General features: G+C 44.3%; 1 protein-coding gene across 3 annotated transcripts in view; it reads right to left on the reverse strand.

Annotated features, from left to right (window-relative positions):
* Positions 1-19,988, reverse strand: part of RFX2 (regulatory factor X2) — an 83,807-nt gene extending 63,819 nt beyond the window's left edge. Inside the window, exon 1 of one of the 3 annotated variants that reach the window (XM_037505181.2) lies at positions 19,817-19,988. The gene's annotated coding sequence lies outside the window, so the exon portion shown is untranslated. The remainder of the gene's footprint in view (positions 1-19,816) is intronic. The other 2 variants (XM_037505184.2, XM_054693076.1) reach the window with 2 other exon arrangements.
* Between the last annotated feature and the right edge of the window lie 3,706 nt (positions 19,989-23,694).

A 23,694-nucleotide genomic window follows, 5' to 3' on the forward strand; every position in this document is an offset into this window, starting at 1 on the left:
TTAAGTTTGGGAGTACTTACTGAGAGTGTTTGGTCTGGGCCAGGTGACTCTGCTGATCTAAATAACTCTCTGAAGATGTTGGGGCATTAGCTGCTGCTGAGATAAAGGCTAATCTTTGCCTGCAAAGGTAAAAAATATGCAGAGGTCCCTGAAGGAGCTTATCTTGCTGCCAAGACCAGCATCTTGGCTCTGCTAGCATTGAATTCTTTCAACAAGGAACTTCCACTTTCACCGGGGGTCCTGAAATGTCAATTTCATATAGCTTCACATTTTCACAATATTATTCCTTCATCTAATTTCCCCTAACCATTTAAAAATGTAAGCTGACACTCCAGAGAACCAACTGGTAGAAACTTAGATTTCAACTAAATTTGAACTTTGTTTCTTTCATTCTTCCCTTATCTGGAATCACAGTGTAATTGATACATTAGTCTGAGCACAATATTTCTCTATTGGCTTGTTAAGAGTTATTATTCTGTATGCTAGTTATGGGGACTATTTATCATTAGTTACATCCCACAGTAAAACTGTCCTACATAAAATATTAGCAAACACAACCTTCGCGTCTGAGCAATAATTTTGCTTCTCCTTGCAAACAAAACACAACTGACTCTTGAACAATGTTGGTTTGAACTACATGGTCTACTTAGATGTGACGCGAAGTTTTTTGGTAAACAGATGACATAAATTGACAGTATTATTATAGAGCACAGTATTATTAATATATTTTCTCTTCCATGGTTTTCATAATAACCTTTTCCCTAGCTTACATTTTTGTAATAATACACTAACACACAAATATATTTTAACTGACTATTATAGACAATGCCAATAGTAGATAATTAGTAGTTTTGGGGGACTCAAAGGTATACTCAGATTTTTGAGTGCGAGGGGTATTGATAGCCCTGAACTCTATGTTGTTTAAGGGCAAACTGTATTAGGTTTTGTGGGTCAGATGATTTCTGTCAGACTATGTAACAATACCTGCCATAGAGCAAAAGTCACCTAGGACGTTATGTCCATAAATGGGTGTGGCCATGTGCCAATAAAACTTTAATTACAGACACTGAAATGTGAATTTCATATAGCTTCACATTTCCACATTATTATTCCTTCATCTAATTTCCCCTAACAATTTAAAAATGTAAAAAAAAACCATTCCTAGCACTCGGCCATACAAAAACAGGTGGATGGTTGCATTCAGTCTATGGGATGGTTTGCTGATCCAGTTCTAGACTAGTGCCTCTATAAGAGATCCCAGAATAATTCTGGGTAAATAGCTCTCTAGAAATCTCAGTGTGCAGGTGCAAGGACACTGAGTGTGAGGACCAACATCCTGGCATCCTGGAAAAGGATGATGCAGGATTTCCAGAAGTCTCTGAAAAGGGTACGTCCACAGGCCAGAGCTACAGCCTTGCTACAAGGGAGAGCACGTTCTCCTGTCCTGTTCATTTTAACCCCCAAGTCTCTCTAAGTAGCTTTTATGTGCCCCATACCCCTTCATGCTTAAGGGTTTTGGGGAACTTCAAGAAAAGTATAAAAGATGCCACCTTGGAATAGGCATTTCTCTAAAGGAGATAGAGTCACGCATTACTTAGCTAAGTTCCAGTCAGTGATAGACCGAATATGTGACTGTGGTTCTAATATACCCACACTAGAGCCTAGTGTGTAGCAGGCTGTAACATCTAGATTTGTGTCATTACACTCTGTGATGTTCCCACAATGAAGAACTCACCTAACACACTTCTCAGAATATGTCTGAATCGTTAAGCAACAAACGACTGCATAGAACAGCCAAGAAACACATGAAAAGATGGTCAACATCATTTAGTCATTTGGAAAATGAAATTAAAAACACAAGATACCACTTCACTCTTACTGGATTGGCTCTAATAAAAACAAGAGAAAATGACATGGGTTGGTGAGGAGTGGAGAAATTGGAGCCCTCCCCTCCTACACTGCTGAGGGGGATAGAAAATGGCGCAGCCCCTGTGGAAAACATGGCAGTTCAAGAAGCTAAACGTGGGGTTGCCACATGACTCAGCAATCCCATTCTTAAGTACCTAACCAAGAAAAATGAAAATATTGTTCACACAAAAACTTGTTCACAAAAATTCATAGCGGCATTATTCATAAGAGCCCAAAAGTAGGAACAACCCATATGGACATCAATAGATGAATAGACACGATGTGTCCAATCTGTTCAGTGGAATATATTTCATCCATTAAAAGGTAGGAAGCACTGACACATACTACAACAGGGATAAACCACATTGTGCTCAGTGGAAGAAGCCAGTGCAAGAGATAGATTATTTGATGATTCCACTTACATGTCCAGAAGAGGCAAACTCATGAAGAGTGGATGCTAGGGAGTGGGGCAGGGAAAAGTGAGTGATGGCGAATGTGCAAGGACTTGTTTTGGGAGCGATAGAAATGTTCTGGAATTACTATGGTGATAGTTACGTAATATTTGGATATCCTAATGCATTGTAGTTTAAACTGGTGAATTTTATTTTATGAGTTTTAATCTAAAGACAAACGACACAGTTAATGTTGGTCAATGCCAGACAAAAAGAAAAACCAGCAATATATAAACTAAAATTGTTTCTATATTCTTTACCTTGGGAGAAGTGAAACGTGATATTACTCATAAAAATGAGAAAGATGGGGGCCTCCCCTGGTGGCGCAGGCAGTTGAGTGCAATGCTGTGAAGCTGTCCACAGCCTCTGCAGCACAGGTTCGATCCTGGCCGGTGGCGAGGGTCCCATATGGCACAGCAGGCCTCTCCTGTCGTGCCCGCTGCTCCCCTCAGCAGTGTATTTCATCAGTCTGCCTGTTCTGCTCCCCTCTCTGTCTCTGGTGAATTCTCTCACCCTCCCATGAATGTGGCCTGTACCCCGGTTCTCGTATAAATAAATAAATAAATAAATAAATCTTGGGGGGGAAAAAAAAAGAAAGATGGGCCTGAGCACTTACAAGGTCAAAAACACCCAGCACACACTATCCCTAAGAGATTGTCAGCTTGAAAACCAGTGTGTGTGTGTGTGTGTGTGTGTGTGTGTCTGTGTGTGTGTGAAGTCTCTTTTAGAAAAGCAACAAAGTTCAGTTAGAAATGTCCCTTCTAATAGAATTAATTGGAGGGAATGAATGAAGAGTGGACAGCTAGAAGTAGGCATTTCACAGGCAGGAATCTGAAACGAGACTATGTTCCAGTTTGGGAGTTGAGAAAAATCATAGTTTTTCTAGTCCATGTGAATACCACCACTGGAGAATTAAGGAGTAGGTAGTTTCTAGAAGATACTACTATATTCATGAAAAACAGATTAGGTTAGTTTCTCAAAAGTCTTAAAGGATGTTAAAATGAAAAATAGGATGCATTGAAATTAAAGTGGCAGAAAAGCTCAGATTAAGAATGAATGACTCAGGCCTCCCTGGTGGTGCAAGGGGTTAAGCACAGCACTGTGAAGCTATCCACAACCTCTGCAGCACAAGTTCAATCCCTAGCCCGCCAGGGAGCTACCTACATGGTGCAACAGACCTCTCCTGTTTTGCCCGCTGCTCCCTTCAGCAGTGTATTTCAGTCAGTCTGCCTGTTCTGTTCCCCGCTCTATCTCTGGTGAATCCTCTCGCCCCCCACACCTCTGGCCTGTACCCCAGTTCTTGTATGCATAAATAAATAAATCTTAGAAAAAAAAAAGAATGAATGACTCTAGGAGTAGGTCATTGGAATTCTGATTTTAAATGGTTTACATAGAGTTAGAGTCTGGATCGAGGGCAGAATCTCCCTACTTGAGCAGGAGACCCAACCCCAGGAAGAGAGGTCCTTTATCTGGTATTTGGAGGGTAATGACCCAGTCATGAGTTACAGATAGGAGGTGACCCAGAGGGTGGAAGGTGGTTCCAGCTGCCCCCTGGGACGGGTCTTCTGTCAGGAAAGCAGCAGGAGGAATGTTTGGTGTAGTATCAAGGTGCAGAGAACTGGAACCCACACATCTACAGAGCATTTGAGGGGCGGGGAAATGCCGTTGCTATGTGAGAGTCAGCTCAGAGTCCAGGCAACAAGTATGGACTTGTGTGGCACACAAACTGGCAGAGCGGCTGGGCCTCTCCCGGAGGCACATGAGGGCATGGGCGCAGCTCCTGGTGACAGACTGGGCTGAGTCAGTCACTCGTGGGTTTTGAAATGGATAGAACAGAACTGACAGGGAACATGTTCCTGAAGTTGAGGCTGGTCTAGTGAGAAGGTGCACGGGTCCAAGAACCTCCTAAGTCACAGGCCGAATATGCTGGGTGTGTTCACTGTTCATTTTCCTGGGAGGAGGCTACTCCATTTCACCTGATTGTCAAAAGATCTTGGACCTGCTATTTTATGAATGGGACCTGAACCTTAAGGTAAACCATAGGCATCCCTGGCAGAAGTGGAGGAGGGCTCAGCAGTTGTGCTGCGGGCGGTGAAGTTGCAGGCAAGGACAAGATTGTAAAATTCTTCACTGTCAGAATGGAGTGTGAGTGTAAGTGAAAGAAATCTAAAAGGGAAGGAAGTCCCTTCCACCCAGCAATTCCTCTTCTGGGAATTTTCAAACATCTCACATGCACAAATAGGATGTTTTCTGTAGCATCGTTGGGAGAGTGGAAAAGTATAAGCAAAATACCCCTCAGTATGGAGTTAATACCGCAGGACACAACCCTACAGTGCAATCTCATGCAGTTATGTTAAGAGTGAAGTAGACACAAAACTTACAATAAGGAAATATACAGACTAAATATTTAGATGAAAGAAGCAGGTTGCAGAAAAGTGGACATAGTATGATCCCTTTTTTGGCAAAAAGAAAATCTGTTAGTTCAGCCATAAATAAGGTAAGCGCTGATATACACTACAGTGTGTGTGTGTGTGTGTGTGTGTGTGTGTGTGTGTTGGGGGGGGGGCTGAAAACAGGATGCTCAGGGAGAGAAGTCAGACACAAAGGCCACACAGTGTGTGCCCTTCCTTGATGAGAAATGTCCAGAAACATCCACAGACAGAAAGTGGTTACGGGGAATGGGAAGTGACTGCTGAAGGGAAAGGGGTTTCTTTTGGGGGGTGATGTTATGTTCAGGAACTAGATAGAAGGACACACAGCCTTGTGATACACTAAAACCTATTAAATTGTACACATTAAAGGGTAAATTATATCTCAATTAAAAATTATAAAGTACAAATGTGTATGTTTCATCTGCATACAAAACATTTGAAAAAATTAGTGGTGGGAGGATTAGGTGGAGAGGAAGAGGAGAAGTCAGAGGTTCCTTTTTCCTCTATATTTTTTGATACTATCTGAAATGTTTACAATGGAAACATACACCTTTTATGATGCAAGAGAGGAAGTAAGCAGATTTACTGGGAATGCCCTTAGGATCCCTATATCCGGAAATGGTCATTAGGAAATGTGGGATCGAACCACTCAGGAGCCTGGAGTGGACGCCTGTTTGCAAAGCCCAACAATGATCGCCTTAGAAAATAGGAAACATTCCAGTCAGCTGACTTATGTGGCTCACGCCTGTGAGTGACCTGAAACTGCAGAGCTGTGGAGTATCTAGACACCAGTTAGTCACTCAGACACAGCCATCAGTCACTTAACAGTGGGACGCATTCCGAGAAATGTGTCATTGGTGATTTTGTTGTGTGACCATTGGTAACATGCAAGGGCACAGTCCACCACACACCTAGGCCCATCAGGACCGCCACCACACATTCAATGTCGCATGTCACCATGGGTGTGGCTGTAGATGTCTTTTAAAAAGAATAGGGATGATCTAAAAGTTGTGCCTGTCTTCACTGTTAACTTTTGTCTGCATTGTCTAATGCATCGTGGCTGGTCACATGGGGCTGCTGAGCATTTGAAATCAGCCAGTCCAAACTAAGACATGCTGTAGGAGCAAAATGCATGCTGCATTTCAGAGATTTAGTATGTTATAAAAAATATGAAATAGCTGATAATTTTTTTTCATATAGATTTCACATAGCAGCAATATTTTGGATATATTGGATTAGATGAAATATATTATTCAAATTAATTTTACCTGCCTGTTTTTTCTTTTTAAAATGTGACTATTAGAATATTTAAAATTAAACACATGGCTCACATGCACGGTGTTTCAAATGCACAATCACGACCCAGCAGACTCCTAGAATAATTAAGAGCCATCAAGCTCTTAATTCACAAATATCTCACATGATCTTATTTTGTTAGAAAGGAAGCAAAGTGATATTTAGAGCTAGGTAAGATTTCCAAGTTCTGGTGAGAACTCAAGTGAATTCAACAAATAATGGTTCTATTTAGTGTCCCACAAAGACAGTGAGACAGAGTCTCTGTCCTCGGGTTTTACATTGTGTCAGAGACACAAATGGAGCAACTCCCTAGGTGGCAAAGGGTGGCAGCTGCAGACCCAAGGTACCATAGCCAAGGTGAGAGGAATCTGAGATCCCACCCTGGACCCGGCGGGGGCAGAAGGACCTAATCACTATGGTGGGGTGGGGCAGAAACGAGGAGAATGGACTCATGCAAGAGCAGACGCTGGCATGGCAGGGGACAGAGAAGGGCAGAGACTGAGCTGGTTGGAGCAGAGGGCATGGACTGGGGGCCAGTGGGGAAAGGCTAGGAGCGCTGGACAGAGCACTGGACTCCACCCTTCAGGGCAGAGGTCAGGAAACCACAGCCCATAGGTCAAGTCCACCCCAGACTCAGTACATATCCTGGCTTTGTATGGCCCATAAGCTAAGAATGGTTTTTATATTTCTAAACGGTAAAAAAAAAAAAAAAAAAAAAAATGAAAGTCAAAATATTTTGTGACACATGAAATTCAGATTTCAGTGCCCACAAATTCTCACTGACACATCAACACACCTACTTGCTCATGTGTTGTCAACAACAGAGTTGAGTAGCTGCAATTAGAGACTGTCTGGCCTACACAGCATAAAATATGTATGATCTGGCCCTTTATAGAGTTGCTTGCCAACCCTCCACTTCCTGGGAATACTTACTTAAATGTTCTGTGGACTTCATGCCAAAAAGGGGCACTTTTGCCAATTTGTGGAAAAACATATAATGAATACATTTCACAAATTAAAAACAATTTGCCCTACAAATATTGCTAAACCATTGGTAGATTTCCTCTTATCTGCCAGTGAACAAAACAAATTCTCCACAAGTATGTGCTATTGGGAAACACTAGGTCAGCCCCTCATGCCTGAATGGAACGCAGACGTTTTCAAGGACATATTATGTAGTCACACTGGAGACCACTAACATATTTTCTAATTTATAATTTAATCATGTTTATTAATAAGTGTCACGGATTTGAGTGATTTCATTAAATGCACCTGTATTCCATGGGTTCCATGAAGACATCATGTATCACCGGCCTCCCATCCCCTGCGCCCCCCGCACCAGCTTAAAATAATTGTTGAGGGCATCGGAGCAGTAAAGATTCAGAAGAAGGCAGAATTTGGAATCTGTGGCTACCCTTCGCGCAGGGGAGAGGTCCGGAGGTTATGCGCACAGTGCGGAACTAGAACTGCATAAACAAGATTTTACAAGAGATACTTGAGCAGTGGGATCTATAGGAACTTCTGACTAGAAAAGGGGGTAGTTGGTTAGTGGGGTGTGGAGGGGGGAGAAGATGAGGTAATCCCATCCTTCAATTCTGCAGCTGAGATAGCTGGCACCAAGGTAATCAAGGATGGGACCCTGAAGAGGCAAGAAGTTGAGCTCCCGGCAGCCTGAGTTTCTGGCTCGGGCTGGATGCCCACATTACATTTCTTCCCTGACAGCCTTACTACAAAGGGCCAAGACTGAGACAACACCAGGGTGAAAAGCAAATCGGGCTGGGTTAAGCAGCAGGGGGATTTCCCTGCAACCAGCCCAAAGGATCTCATGAGGCATCTGTACCTTTTCCAGGGTCTGAAGCACAAGGGGGACACACATTTCTTGGAACTTCTGGAATGTTGGCCCTTCTCACCGGGGGTGTAGAAGGCAGTTTCTACGTAGACCATGAACTCTTAAGATCCAGTTAAAAAGTTTTCGCAGGAGCATAATAATAATAAAGGCTGATCGGAACTATGTTTTCACATCCAAATGTCTCCAATTCCCTTGCACAAGAATTCCTACGGGGCTGGAAGGCCTTCCACGCGCAGAGCAGTTACACAGCTCCATCAGTGATGGTACATGTCTTAGGGAACTTTGCCACCTGTGAAGGTCATCTCATCCCTCTAATTGGCTTCCATTAATAATTACCTCTGTGGAAACCACCTCAGTATCCGTTTTACACCTAAGGCAGAGGAATGGATAAAGAAAATGTGGTACATATATCCAATAGAACATTCAGTCATAAAAATCCTGCCATCCGCAACAATATGTATGGATCTTGAGGGTGTTATACTAAGTGAAATAAGCCAGCAGAGAATGACAAATACCATATGATCTTTTATATATGTGGAATCTGAAAAAAATAATGAATTAATAGATACGGAGCACAGAGGCAGTGGTAAAGGGTGGGAACACTGGGTGGACTGCTCAAATAAATAAATCCTGGGGCTGTCATCTACCACATGGTGACTATAGCCAATACATATGTATTGTTTGTTTGAAAGTTGCTAATGGAGGAGGCCTTTCTTAAAATCTCAGTACAGAAAAAAGAAATGTTACTGTAAATTGTTACCATGTATATAGCGTTGGAGGTTAACTAGATTATTCTTGTGATCTTTTCACAATGTATACATATACTGGATCACTATGTTGAATGCTGAAACTAACAGGATGTTTTATCAATTACATCTAAAAACATGAAACAAAACAAAAATAGGCAAGAGACACAAATCCCAGGTAGCCCTAGATTTTGGAATTATCTATTACAGTAGAGAGCTAGAATCTATACAAAAGAGTCAAATAGGCAGAATAGAAATAAAAATACAATAAAGAAAAACACTTACTTCTAATCCAAGTAAGACTCATGGCAGTCTAACTAGAATGTGGGGCTCAATGGCTGATATTTCAGAGATGGGGGCACACCAAAACCTCAGCTAGGCACTTAGCTAATACTGTTCTTAAAGAGTAAAGGGAAAAGGAGGGGACGTGAGTCCCAACATAGCAGTTTCCCTCCAAGCTCACCCCACGTTCATCCACCAAAGCTGCCTGGGTCACCTTGAACCAGTAGCTGCTTCTGGGTAGCTCCTGAGCAGGGAACAGCACTGGGGAAAGGGATCTTTCACAACTGGAACCAGAGTTAGAATCGCTACCTACCAGTGCATAAATTTCACCTCACTCTGTCTTTCCTCTGTAACTAGTTCCTCCAGGACAGATTAGTGGCTTTCAAACCTTCCAAAAATTGCCTCAGTCACAGCAAAAGCTAAGGTTGCCAATATAAACAAGTTATCCCATGCATTTGCAAGAAAGGAGAATTCATTCATCTGTTCAACAATTTGGAGGGCCACATTTTATTGATCAACCTAATGTAATGGACATAGCTGTATTTGTTTCAAATAGACTTTTCAGCTGAGTGAAATCTTTGAAAAGTCCAAAGCAAAGCAAGAGATGGATCAAGCCATTGCAAATGGCTTAAATACAGAATTAGGTATTTAACATCCTCCACTCTGTACATGCTCCCAGCAGTGGGACCTGGCAGCGGTTTGGTTATAAAACTCCTATTTCCCTGTAAGACCCCTGAACTTTCTGGAAAAGAACTTGATTTGCAATTTTGGTGGGGCAAAAAGGGAAGTAAGTTAACAGTAGGGGGCCTTTGATTACAATTTCTTCTGGAGTTTGGTATGTATTGAAAGAATTGGAATATTCATCTGGACTGAATAAAAAAATAAGGAGTTTTTAAAGAAGGAGAGAGCAGGCAAGGGTTTCTTGATTTTTGCTTTTCGTTAAAACCAAAGACGACCATTACTTGATGCAGGCCTTGCCCTCTGAAGAGCAGGGAGGGCTCAAGCCTTTATTTACTCATGAATCTACTAGGAAGTCTGTGGGAAGTGTGGCAGGGACAGCTGTCCCTGTCTTCTGGGAGTTTACAACTGAGAACAGAAAATAAACACATCAATCACTTCTTCATGTCCAAGTAGCCTTGTGATGCTAAATCTCTGTGTTGTGGCAATTTGGGAGTCCTTGTTACTTCTGGCAAATTGGTCCTGTGATTCCTGACTAGGGGGTGATTCTGCACCCCAGGGGACAGGTCATCATGTCTAAAGTCACTGTGGTTGTCCTCACTTGGGGGTGGAGGGTGTCCCAGCAGGTGGGGCCAGGATGTTTCTCACATCCTACAAGGCACAGGACCACCTCCCCATGCTCCCTCCAAGAAGGAAATCCCACCTTGTCTTGCAAGTTTTCTCACTCAGCTCACCAAGGTCCCTAGGTGAGAGCTTTGGAGAAAGGTCTTGAGAAAAGAGTAAGAGTTTTGTCAGTAGCAATGGCATTTCAGAGGGAGGGGAGACAGAAGTAGATGACCTGCTGAAGCTACAGCAAGTCCACTTGGAGCACTCATGCCTTGCTTGATGACACTGAGGTCAAGGAGGGTCTGCATATATGAGACCATATATGAGGTCCCAATAGACTCTACCACATGGCCTAGGTGTGTCGCAGGCTATCCTATCTAAGTTTGTGTCATTATGCTTGATGATGTCCACACAACAAAATCATCTAACAGTGACCTCTCAGAACATATCCCGGTAGGTAAGCGACACATCACGACAGTGAAAGATGATGCAATGAAAGGGCGGTGGGGACGGAGACAAGCCTTGAACTAGGGTAGTTACAAGAAAGGGATGGGCAGTCTGGCCAATAAAGTAAAAAGTAAGTGCCCCCCTGTTCCTCCTGACATAGCCCAGAAGAGGTGCGGCAAGGTGAATGGGAAGAGAGAAAGATAAGGAAGAAGAATGACAAGGTCTTTGCAGGGAGACACAGGAGATGGTACAAGAGTGATTATGGATTGCACTCATTAGTGCTGAGCTGCAGGCTGGAGAAATATTGCTTCTAGAACAGCAGAGACAGTTGGGGTTACCTGTAGCTGCAAGTAGAAGGACAAAGAACTCCAGTGGTCACTGGAACTACAATGAGGAAAGAGCCGGGCTTGTGCAGACTGCACACATGGGCGGAAGTGAAATCTCAGTGGGGAAACCTGCCACTTGAACTTCACCATCCTGCAGTTTGTCAAATTAGTATCTACCAACTAAGACATCTTTACTTCTACACGAGTCTCCCAATGAACACAGTTGAGCTGACAAGTGCATGCTTTGTTGCGAATAAGACTGGCAATTAATTGAGTCATACAGGGCTTCTAGAACTACTTTCTATTCACTCCAGTTTGTCACTTTAAGAGCTGGCTGTATCACCGACCAAGATTAACAGAATTGACAAGCTCCTGAAATACATTCCGTTCATGATTTAACTTTGGGTCTCAATGTCAGTGACCAATGGTTTAAATAGTTCTAGCACCTTCTCCCTCTTGGTGGTGATATATTAATACACTTAAGTATTTAACTAATTATAAGCTACTCAGATGTTTGCTATTTTGGGCCTACAAATATTTGCTTAAATGGATGAGAGCAGAGAGCAACACATGTAAATAAGTCCTTACTCGAAGGTGACTTCTAGAAAATAAACAGTTCTTTTAGAAACTGGAAGCATATCATTTGAGTTGCTTTATGAATTCCAAATATATTTTTTCACAAAGCAGGCTACATCTTTCCATAAGTATTCTGAGAATAAGGGAGAGGTAGGGGGAAGCTGTGTGGTGTTTTGGCGGGGTGGGTGGTGGTGGTGTGTGGCGCGGGTTCTCCCTGGCCAGGGCAGAGCAGGAACACATTTTTGTGGGCTGGTAATTCTGGAGAAACAGCTTCCAACGCTTTGCCCCACAGATCACCTTTTGGACAGAAATGTATCCTGGAAACATGGCAATGTTTTTAAAAGATAAACAGTTTGCATTTAAAAACATTTGCATAATTAAGTGCCGCTGTGACTTTAGGAATGGGTTTCTCTATCATTAGTATGATTTCCACAACTTTCCACGCAGACAGGCGCTCGTGAGCTGAGCCTGCTGTCTTACTGTGAGGTCTCTTCCTTTCTCCTTTTTTTCCATGGGATTGGTTCAAGTTCAATCTCTTTGGTCTCCACCTGGCCTCATTCTTCCCTTGCTCAGTCCTTGCCTTCCTTCCTTCATCTTCAGAGCCTTCCCCCAGCTTCTCTCTCCACCTAAGTCTCCCTTCCAAACCTCTTCTGGTGAGCATGATTCCCAGAGGCCAAAGGGTGGAAGCAACCTCAGCATTCATTCAAGGGACGAATGGATAAACACAATATCATCCACTTAAGCAGTGGAATATTATTCAGCCATAAAAGGGAAGGAACTTCTGACATGTATTACAAACTGAGGACATGATGCTCAGTGAAAAAAATAGACAAGAAAAAGACAAACACTTGTGATTGTGTGTTTGCCCACTTATATGGACAACCTTGTGTGATTCCACTTATATGAGGTCCTTGGGGAGTCAAATCCACAGAGACAGGAAGTAAATGGTGGGTGCCAGGGGCTGGGGGACAGGGAACGGGAGTGTCTCATGGGGACAGAATTTCAGTTTGGGAAGATGAGAAAGTTTTGAATAGGGGTGGCAGAGATGATTGAAGACCCATGTGAATATACTCAGTGCCACTGAGTTGTGTGCTTAAAAAACTCAGAATGTTAAAAAAACTCAAATTTCCCACAATATAAAATAACCACTTTCCTCTGTAAATCCTTCATAGGTTTCCTGCTCCCTGAATCTTGATGGCGCAGCCCCTGGCTTTCTCTCCTCACTCTCCACCATCTTGGGTGATATCATTTTCACAGCTGGCTCCACCAGTCATACCCTGATAGATCCTGGGTCCTGACCGCTAGCCTGGACTGCCCTTTTCAGCTCCAGACCCCAAAATCCAGCTGCCTACTGGAAAACTGTCCCCACTTGGACGCCCACAGACACCTCAAGCTCACCAGGTCTCAGGACCCCTCCCTGCGAAGGTGAGGTCCCAAACTCACTGAAGCGACAAGTTTCACCTGATCCCCAATGTCCAATGGCTGGGAATCACCCTCGGCTCCTCCCTGCCTCTTCCCCACAGCAATTCACCAGCTCCCTAGAGCCCATGTGACCCTTGAAGCTCCACCTCCTTCCCCAGCCCCGCAGCGGTACACTTGGGCAGGTCTTTGGCCCCTTCACATGCATAATGGCAACAGTATCTCTCCACTGTCAACCCCAACTCCAAGCCTCCCAAAGCATCTACTAAAGTCACAAAGCTGCCTCCCCACAAACCTCTCTGCCCAGGGCCAGAGACACAAGCCGTACTCATCCAGCCAGAGCCCGCAAACTTTGCTTGTAAAGGCTCACACAGTGAATACTTTAGGCTGTGGAGGCCACATTCTATCTCTGCTGCAAAAATTCAACCCTGCTGTTGCCTTGAAAAAGCAGAGACAGCGTGCAAAGGAACGGGTGTGGCAATGTTCCAGCAAAACTTACAAAAACAGGCTGCAGGCTGGATTTGAGGGAAACCTGCTCTTTACTGATTGCCTGGTGCCCTCTGCTCTGCCGGCAGTAGCTGTTCGTAGGTTCCTGAAAACACAGACACACAGCTACTCTCTCCGCTTCACTGCCAAGAACACTCCTCCTAAGATTTGGTTCAAGGTCATCCTACCTACTGGACACCTTTTCTGGTCCTTCTGGGGAAAGATGACTCCCTCCTCCATAGACTTACTGTTCCCTACAGAGACATCCAGAACCAGTCCCTTTTGTTAATACCTCCCTCTCCTTGTTGGATTTTGGTCTTTGTAACCTCATAGGATAGAACTCTCTCTCTCTCTCTCTCTCTCTCTCTCTCTCTCAAAGAGAGCACTGAATGAATAAATGAACAAATGTCAGATGTCCAGAAAGGGCATTTTCCACCAAATGGCTGGACACCATGGATCTGACAGCTACAGAAAGAGGTGAAATCTACTGATGACACATATGTAACACACACACCACACACAAATCTACTGATGACACATATGTAACACACACACCACACACAAATCTACTGATGACACATATGTAACACACACACCACACACAAACACATACATGCCTACAGGAACTGCAGAGATCTTTGTAGAAATGGGCTTACTGTATTTAGCACATCTGGGCTTCATTATTTAGTAAATGGTAAATAATCACCAATATAGAGCCATTACATGTAGTGTCTACATATAGTTGACCCTTGAACAACTCTGGGGTTAAGGGCACTGAACCCCCCTTGAAGTAAAAAAAAATCTGGTTATAGCTTTTGACTCCCCCCAAACTAAACTACTAATAGCCTGCTGTTAACTGGAAGTCTTATCAACTGTGAATGGTGTCATGTAGGGTCTATAGTGTGTGTGTGTGTGTGTGTGTTGATAAATTTTAACTCTTTATAGTAGATATGTACATATTTTATGATAGTAGATGATAAAAACAGATTATCTACATAGCATATTTAATGTTTCCTTTTATTTTTATTTCTAGGGCTATGTACTATGAATTTTTTCAAATTGTCACAAACCTCCATAAATGTTTTCCAATATATTGATTGAAAAAAATCCATGTATAAATGGACCTGTGCAGTTATTCAAGATCAACCATATTTTTAATGGCTTTATGGTGTTTTTTTTTTTTTTTAATTTGCAAACGTGGATTCTGGCAGGTAGGGTCTGATTCACAGCTTCTGATAGCACATGCAGTATATTTCACCAACAGGTTTGCACAGTCAATTTGATTTTTTGGAAAAGTCATAGAATTTGCAAAAGCTAAAAATAAAGAGTTGCCACGGCACAAAACTGGGTTTTTAAACATACGAAACATCATGAAACAGGAATGCATTTCAGGAAAAAGAAGTGAGGTGCAGCCAGGAGCAGGCAGGCAGTTGACTGTAAGGGCCTCTCTCAAGTTCTGGCATGAAGACCAGGTCAGCTTTCAACTCCAAGTGCTTCGACTGTGTTGGCACCTCTGAGCCCGTGATAACAAGGGAGGGAAACGGGTTTTCAAACGTTCTCATCTCTAAATTCTTCCTGCAGAACTGGTCACTCAAAACAGCCCATCTGAAAGGGTAATTTGGGGGGACTAATTTCAGAGGGGTCTAAACCACAACCAAGAAGTAGGACTTTCAATTGCTTTTATTGCTTTTTTTCAAGCCCTTGTGTTTACAGGGTGACATATTTGGACCAGTGAATGTCTACACTATTTAAAGGGCATCTCACACCCTAAAAAAAAAAAATAGGGTAGGGCCCACCCACTCAATCATGCAAGATACATTTATTGAAAGTCTCTAGCATTTGGGACTAGTCAGAAAACCAAAATAAAAAGTCCCAAGACACTTCTGCTTACTTGCTTCTTAATGATAAGATAATGATAATAATAGCTACTCTTTATGGAGTACCTATCATTTGCCAGGCCCTGTGCTAAATAGTTTATAGATATTATTTCTCATACACCAACCATGCCAGATATTATTATCTATTTCACAGATGCCAACCCTTTCTTGGAGTCACTAAGCTAATAGAGATATCACACTTTAATGCCAAAGCCCATATTTGCAGCATCCAACACTAGGGTCTGAAATTCTCCTTGGACTCTTCCCCCTGCCCCCATTCATTCTGCTGGAGCTGTTCCGAGTCACATAGATGGCAACATGTGGTAGATATGGAACAACTCTTAATTTCTACATATTGCATAGCTGTGCGGGAAACCATTTATTTATTCCTTTAACAAATATTTATCGAGTGTCTACTCAGTGCCAGAATTATTCTCAGCTCCAGGGATACAGAAGTTAATAAAAGACACAGAGCTCTCTCCCCTTACAGAGCTGACATTCAAAGAGGGGACAGAGATTATAATACAAATACAAATAGCATGTGCTGTGCTAGATTGTGGTAAATGCTGAGGAGACAAAGAAAGCAGAGAAGGAGGCTAAGAGGGGGTGACGGATGAGAAAAGGCCTAAAGGCAGTGAGCAGTGCTCCAAGTGCCTGGGCCAAGATCTTTCTAGACAGTGGGGTTTGAGGCCAGAAGGGCTGGAGTGAAGGCACAGGATGATGGTGGTGATAAGGTATCAAAGAGGTACTGGGTTGGGGAGCTCGGAATGGGGGGAGACTTTGGTTTTTGCTCTAAGTAAGATGGGAGCCACGGGACTGTTCTGGGCTGAGGAATACACCACTGGACAAAATGTGGCACCCCAGATCAGAAGGCAAGAGGCACCCTGTGGCTTGGACCAGGGACTGGTGGTGGAGGTGGCTAGGAATGGTCAGATTCTAGGTCTCTGTCAAAGAAGGATCATCAGGATTTGCTGATAATTTGAAAGAAAGAGGAGAATCAGGTCAACTCCAATATTTTAGCTTGAGCAGCCAGGGAGAGACCAGCAGATATTACTAAGGGAGGGTGGAGCCTAGGAAAGCAGGTTTGGGGGATTATCGCTAGGCCAGCTTGACTACCCCTCCTTGAACACTGACACTGTGGCTAAGGATGCATGTGGATATGCCCAGTAGGCAGCTGGCAGACTCCTCTGCTAGGAAGATCTTAGGCCCTTGTCTCCTCACTCCTCATTTTAGCCTATTAGTGGGAACTTCCAGATACAAATTCCCACGTGGGTTCTTTCTGGCTCTTCCACCCACATTTCTTACCCTTGCCTTATCCCACACACCTCCCTGATTCTGGTTCTCCTTTTTTTCTATGGGAATTCCTTTGCCGATCTTGGGTTTCTTAGAAGCATGCAGGTGGTTTTCAGTTTTCTTTCTAATTCCCAGCATACACTTCACTCATAGATTTACTCATTGGTTTGACAAATTAAGTATATGCTCTGTGCCTGGCACAGGTCTGAGAGAACATAGCCTGTGTCCAAGCTAACTGCCACTCAAATTCTAGAAGGCAATCAAAGTGTCTTTTTTTTTTATACATAAGCCCACAATCCATCATAACAAATCCAAACAGATCTGAAACTGAATATGTTTTTATATATAAATTTGGCACAGACTCATTTAGAGACAAGGCCAGCCCTTGCTTATAGTCTTTAGGTACCCCCACTTAGTGTGAATACCCACTCAGTACAGTCAGAAATATCGATCTATTTATAGGGTGTGCCCCAGACTGCAAGTTCCAGACCCTGGACCAGGACTAGTGTTCCCCTTGCTCCCTCGTCCACGAAGGGGCCCAACAAGTTCCATATTTTCTCCAAGAAATTCCCCTGCTTCTAAAAAAGTTTGATCTTTTACAAATAAGTAGGTGTGTACAGGAGGGACCAAGCTATTTAAAGAAAAGTCCAACCTGCAGTTAATTAAAAAAAGCCAAATATGTTATAAGATCTGGTTCCTTGTGGCCCTGGAATTTTATAAGCAAAATAATCTCAAGTACTATAAAAATCCCATAAGTACACTCAAAATTGTGACTACATTATATTAATTAAAGTTAAATTAATTAATTAGAATGTAAACTCTGAAACTAAAAATTAGACCTAAGAAGTTAGAGCCAGACAGATGTCTTCCCAGCACCTGCGTTTCGGAACATCACTCCATTCCAGTGGCATTTCAGTGAAAATGTTGTTCAAAGGCCAATATCAACACTCTGAACTCATATTAAAGTAATATGTGCCCTGTAGCCAGAAAGCAAATACCAAATGAATTTCCAAGGACTTACTTTGTTTCTTGGGGTAATTAATAACTCTGTCCCTTGCTCCCAGGTTCCTGGGGGGGGGGGGGTTAATTGGGACAAGAGAAGAAAGGCTCCAAAAGGCCAAATAATTCAGTATTGATTTTTCTGAACTTATTCCAACTATCTTTTCCATCACATATTATTATGGGATTTCTTGTCCCTTCCAACATTTTACAGAAGGAGCGCTGGCGATTAAGGAAATTAAATTCCTTTCCTAGGGTGCTTATCATACACTGTGGTAGGAGCAGAACAGGTGAGTAGTTATTTCTGAGGTTATTTTAGAGTCTAAGTTCAAGTCTTTAAACTTGAGTTCCAGAAAGAACAGGTAACCCAGGACTCCCCAGGACAGAGGGTAAGGGTCTCTCTATAAGCAAAGAATAATGATTCAGAGCATGAAGCAAAAAGAGAACATGTTGACAATATATGTGCAGGCAAATAAAAAGTTTTTTGTTGCTATTTCATATACTTAGGTTATTTTGTTGGGGAAGTCTTCACTGAAACTGAGTCTTGTTTAAGTTTGATATTTTGGATTTACATAGATAAAGTCGATTAGGAGGGAGACACTCACAGACGTCTGCACTGACAGTTTATTGCACAAGCATGAAAATAAGAGTGCCTGCGTGGTGGTGGGGGGCCTGGGAGTGGGGGGCCTGTCATAATAAAATACCAAATGCAGGAATGAGATCTGCAGGGAGAGGACAGCCCTGGACTGGCTCTGCATCCTGCCTGCCCTTCTTCATTCCTGTGGGGCAATCAGGAGGTTAAAATTAGGACGATGAACCACCCCCGCCGCTGGAATGGCCGGGCAGTTCGGCCGGGGCCCCTTAAATAGCTACTGGGATCTGGAAACCCAACGTTCCTAGCGCAGCAGAGAGAAAAACCAATAAGGACGGAGCCGGGGGAGGGAGAGTCTGGGCTTCTCCTAGAGCGAAAATGAAAGAAATAAAGAGGAAGGTGGGGGGGGGGGGAGAGGGAGGGCAAGGGGTGGGGTTTAAATTCACAAATACACTCACGCTCTCGCATACCCTCAGGATAAAACGCCACCCTGCAGTTTGTGCCATTTAACAAAATAATAAATTAATGAATTAAAAAAAAAAAACCCTCTGGTTAAACTTTCCTCGCTTCGCGCTCGGTCCAAATAGGGAGTGAGGGTGTGAGAATGGGCTTCCTGAGGGGTGGGGGGTGGGGGGGGGCTGGCAGACCCAGGACCCCCCAAACTCGGGAACGTGCGGTTAACAAGGAGGAGGGCGGTGTCCGCAGAGCCGTGAACGCGAGGATTTTGAGCGAAAAGGTGAGAAACGGGTCCTGGGAAGCCGGGTCCTGTGGAGTTCGCGGTGACAACGTGGGAAGGAGGGGGTGCTCCGCACACGCGCACCGACTTTTGCTTAAAGAGAAAGGGGGTGCAGGGGCGCCCTCAAATTCAGTACGTTTGGGAGTCAAGGAAAGTGTCCCCGGAACACCCCAAGACCGGGAATTTGGGGGAAAGGTGAGAAGAGCCTTCCGGGCCCTCCCAATTCTGGAGTGTGAGGTGGAGCGGGGTCCTCGGGGTGTTTCAACTGCAGAGACTTCGGTAGCAAAAGGGAGAAGAGGGGGTTCCCAGGTGCCCCCAATTCAGAGTTCATGAGGGGTTCCCGGGGCTCTCCCAAGTTGGGGAGCTTGGGGGAGACTGAGAGCGGGGTCCTGAGCGCCCCCAACTCACGCGTCTGCGGCACAGACGTGTTGCGAGGTGCCCAGAAGTCCCCAAGCCACGAAGCGAGAAGGCAGAAGTTTCAGATGGCTGCTCGGGCGCCCCCACTTCAGAGAATTTGGGGGTAAGCGAGCGGGGGATCCCCTGGCACCCGCAACTCGGGAAGTTTTGTAAAAAAGTGAGTCGCTGGGCCCCACCGCCCCCTGAATTGGGTCGCGAGGAGGGAAGGGGGCCCCGGGCGCCCCCAAACTCAGGGCGGCGGCGGGGCTGGGAACACGGAGGCGGGTCCCGCGGGCGCAGCGTCCCGGGCGTGCGGGGGGAACGGCGGGGGCTGCGCTGACGGCCCCCGGCCCCGGCGCGGGTCCCTGCCGCCCCCCTCATCCCCGGGCGGGCCGGGCCCGGGCCGGTCGCATCGGTCACCTGGAGTTCGGGCCGGGAGTTCGGGCAGCGGCTCCCGCGGCGGCGGCGGCGGCTGCTGCGTGTTGCTCCCCGTTGGTAAGTAACAGTCTCCACGGCTACAGTCTCTATGGCGGCGGCGGTGGCGGCGGCGGCCGCTCCTCCTCCGGCTCCCGCCGCCAGCCTCGCGCCGCCCGCCCGCCCGCAGCGACGGGCGGGGCGTTGTTATCGGCAACGGTTACCAGGTTCCACGCCCCGCCCCCCCAACGGCCCGCCCACGCCCGCCTCCAACGGGCGCGAAGGGGGCGGGGCTCCCAGCCCAGCGGCGTCCAATTGATTGCCAGAGATGCCTGTCAGAGAGGGGCGGTTCCTGGCCAATCACAGCGAAAGAGGGGCGGGCTCTGCTGCTGGCGCGCGCTGCTCGGCGGGTTGGCGAGCGCGAGGCGCGCGGGGCGCGGGCTGGTGACTTGGGTGCGACAAGGCCGAGTTTGGGGCGTCCCGGGAGGGGCGCTGGTTCAGTCCGTAGATGATCACCGGGCATCGGGCACAGACTGAGTTCGTGAGCAGCAAACTAGGGCCTGTGGGCCAACTCCGGCCCGCTGCCTCTTTTTCATGGCCCGCCAAGTTGAGAATTTTAAAAGTATCTTAATGGTTTTAAAAAAGGCAAGAGAAGACTCATTTGTAATATAAATAAATTTTAACGTTGTTTTCTTTTATGGCATGCATTATCTTCAACTTTTTTTAGTATGGGCAAACTGGCCTATGGGCCATATTCCTACCTGCATGTGTTTGTAAATAAAGTTTTATTGGAACACTGCCTAGATACAAGGACTTAGTTGTTTCATAAAAAATGAACTGACAAAATATTTACTATGTAGCCCTTCACAGAAAATGTTTACAGCCATTTTCCTTCCCATTTCCCTTCCCAGTAACCCCCCCTCACCTTCAGCTATAAATAAGACAAAAACAGGACCAGCATAGAGCCTTTATTACAGATACACCTTCATGAAAGGGAGGTGCCATTTTCCACACACCTATTTACATGCAGCCATCTTGGATTATAGGTCCCGTTATGCCATGAACCTGGCTTCTTGAATGGGGGAGCTACTGGGAACTAGGGTCAGAGCTGAGTGGCTTCACTATGTATAGTGAAACTACATAATACAGAAGGCAAGTGGACTCTTGCACTCTTGCTTCTCTGACTTGGACTTGCACCCAGAGACTTAGGGGGACTTGAAAAGAGACACGTGAGGACAGATACCCTGAGACACTTCAGAAAGGCACATGAGTGAGAGATAAGTAGGGAGATTGTCCTTGGCAAAAACAATTGCACCTGCTATCTTCTTTCATATTTTTGTATATCTCCAATCCAAGCCACCCCTTTCTGTGGTTCTCTGCTGGAGGATTCCTTGGATTTGTGGCATTTCAGGCCTCAGCAGTTCTGTTTTAGGCTGACCTGTAACTTGGGGTGTTTTATTGGGAAGCTATTAGGAAAATCCTTTCTTATTCTATACATACTAATTCATTAAAGGTGTTTCACACTAAGAGTGTGCTTTCTTTGCCTTTGTGTACATGCATGGCTAGAGCACATTAAAGTATACACCCCTAAACAGTTTGGTGTCCCTAAGTTGCCCCTTGGTCATGTGCTAGCATGTTGTGAGAGGGACATTGGCAATAATCAGAATCAATAAGTAAACATTGTTATAGAACACTAGAAGAAAAAGCTTGGTTGGGGAAACGCAGGCAGAACCAATTCAAAGGAAGATTAGCCCTCACTCCCATTCACTTATTGATTAATTCAACAAGTAATCGTAGTAAATTGTTCTTATGTGCCCAAAAAGTCATTGCAGTAGTTTATACATGTTAACTTAGTTAAATTTCACAAGCACCTCATGAGAAATGTTCCATGCATTATCCCCATCTTATAGATCAGAGGACTGAAGCCAGGAATGAATGAATGAATTTGCCTCAAACACTTGTAAGGGCTTCAAACCCTAGCAATCTGGCCCAAATCCCCTAGCCTAGCCACTCAGGGGGTGGTTTTCAAATATTTTTTACCACAACACAGAGTAGGAAATATATTTTACTCCAAGGTCCAGTCCACACAAATACATAAGTAATGAAAAAAAAATGTTGATGATATGATGATACTTGGGTAATCCTCTCTTTTTTTTTCTTTCTTATTTTCATTGAAACATTGATGGTGACTTGTTAACCTGATTCTATCACCTTCTAAAGGGGTCGCTTCCTGCAGATATTTTCATGTGACAAAATCTTAAATTTAGGACTGCAAGAATCAGTTATTAATTTAGTCCAAAATATTTATTATGTGCCCACTATTTGCCAGGAACCATTCTAGGTACCAAGGACACAATTGCCACATGTACAGGAAAAGTGATGTTGTAATAGCTCGAGGTGGGTCTTATTTTAGCTATGACAGCGAGGGATGGTCTCTCAAGGGTGACCAACAATCCTGGTTGTCCTGAAACCATGGGTTTTTCAGACCCTGCAACTTTCAGTGCTAAAACTGGGAAATTCCTGTACAAAGTAGGAAGAGTTGATCACCACAGGCCTCTCTGAGGTAACATCTAAGGTTGGGATGATGAGGAAGAAAGGAAGAAAAATTCAGGAATTCAAAGTCCCCAAGATGGAAACCGGTGTTGAAGAAACAGAAAACAGATCCTTGGGTGAGGCTGGAGCCCAATGAATAGGGAGGGGCTAAAGGGGGGTGGTGACTCACAGAATGGAGGGGGTTATTTCATTTGAGGCTTCAGAGGCCATGGAAAAAGGTCGTTATCATGTTGGGAAAACACTGAAGAGTTTTAAGGTGGGTGGGGGGATGGTGGGAGATGTGACCCAATTTGTGTTTTTAAAAGCTCAAGTGACTCACTTCATGGAGTATAGATTGTAAGGGACAGAAAGACATAGCGAGATCTTGGGAACTGGCTACAGTTATCCTGAACTAGTAGTATGGTGGCTTGGATTAGATACCTGGTAGTAGAGTTGGAGATGAGTGGGTGGATTGGAAGTACATTTTATTTTTAAAGATTTATTTATTTATGCATACAAGAGCTGGGGTACAGGCCAGATGCGCAGAGACAAAGCGGGGAACAGAACAGGCAGACTGACTGAAATATACTGCTGAGGGGAGCAGCAGGTGATTCAGGAGATGTCTACAGCGCCATGTGGGTAGCTCCCTGGTTAGCCAGGAATCGAACTCATGCTGCAGTGGCTGCAGACAACTTCATAGATTGAGTCTTAACCCTTGCACCACCAGGGAGGCCCCTGGTGAACATTTTGGAGAACATTCTCATGAGCTGGTTGTGGGAAAGTGAGGGATCAAGTTTTAGGGTTCCAAGGGAGGTGTCTTTTAACCACTTTGTACAGTCCATTGTCCTACAACTCCTGTTTTGAAAACAGAATTTGTCCCAACTAGGTGCTATAGTTATAGTAGTAACTGTGTATTTCTTAACCGTTTGACAATGTAAAACTGAGATCTCGAAGAAATCACGAGGCAAATTAGAAAATATTGTGAGAAAAATGCAAATGAAACAGCACCCAAAACTTATAGGATGTAGCTAAAGTAGAGGAAAATGTATAGCTCTAATCCATGTTAGAGAAAGATTAAAATCAATAATCTAAACTTTCACCCTCAGAAACTGGAAAGTAAGGGTAAAGTAAACCTGAAGGTAGCAGAAGGAAGAAAATAATAAAGACTAGGGTAAGAATAAATGAAATAAGGAATAGAAAGGTCAATAGAATTATCAAAACCACAAGTTAGTTCATTGAAAATGTCAATAAAATGGACAAATCTTTAACTAGATTAAGCAAGATTAAAAAGATCAAATTATTGAAGTCAGGAATGAAAAGGGACATTACAACCAGCTTTACAGAGATAGAAA

Source organism: Talpa occidentalis, unplaced genomic scaffold (assembly GCF_014898055.3).
Source record: "Talpa occidentalis isolate TD23 unplaced genomic scaffold, MPIMG_talOcc4v2.1 talOcc4.12, whole genome shotgun sequence".
NCBI classification, from domain to species: domain Eukaryota; kingdom Metazoa; phylum Chordata; class Mammalia; order Eulipotyphla; family Talpidae; genus Talpa; species Talpa occidentalis.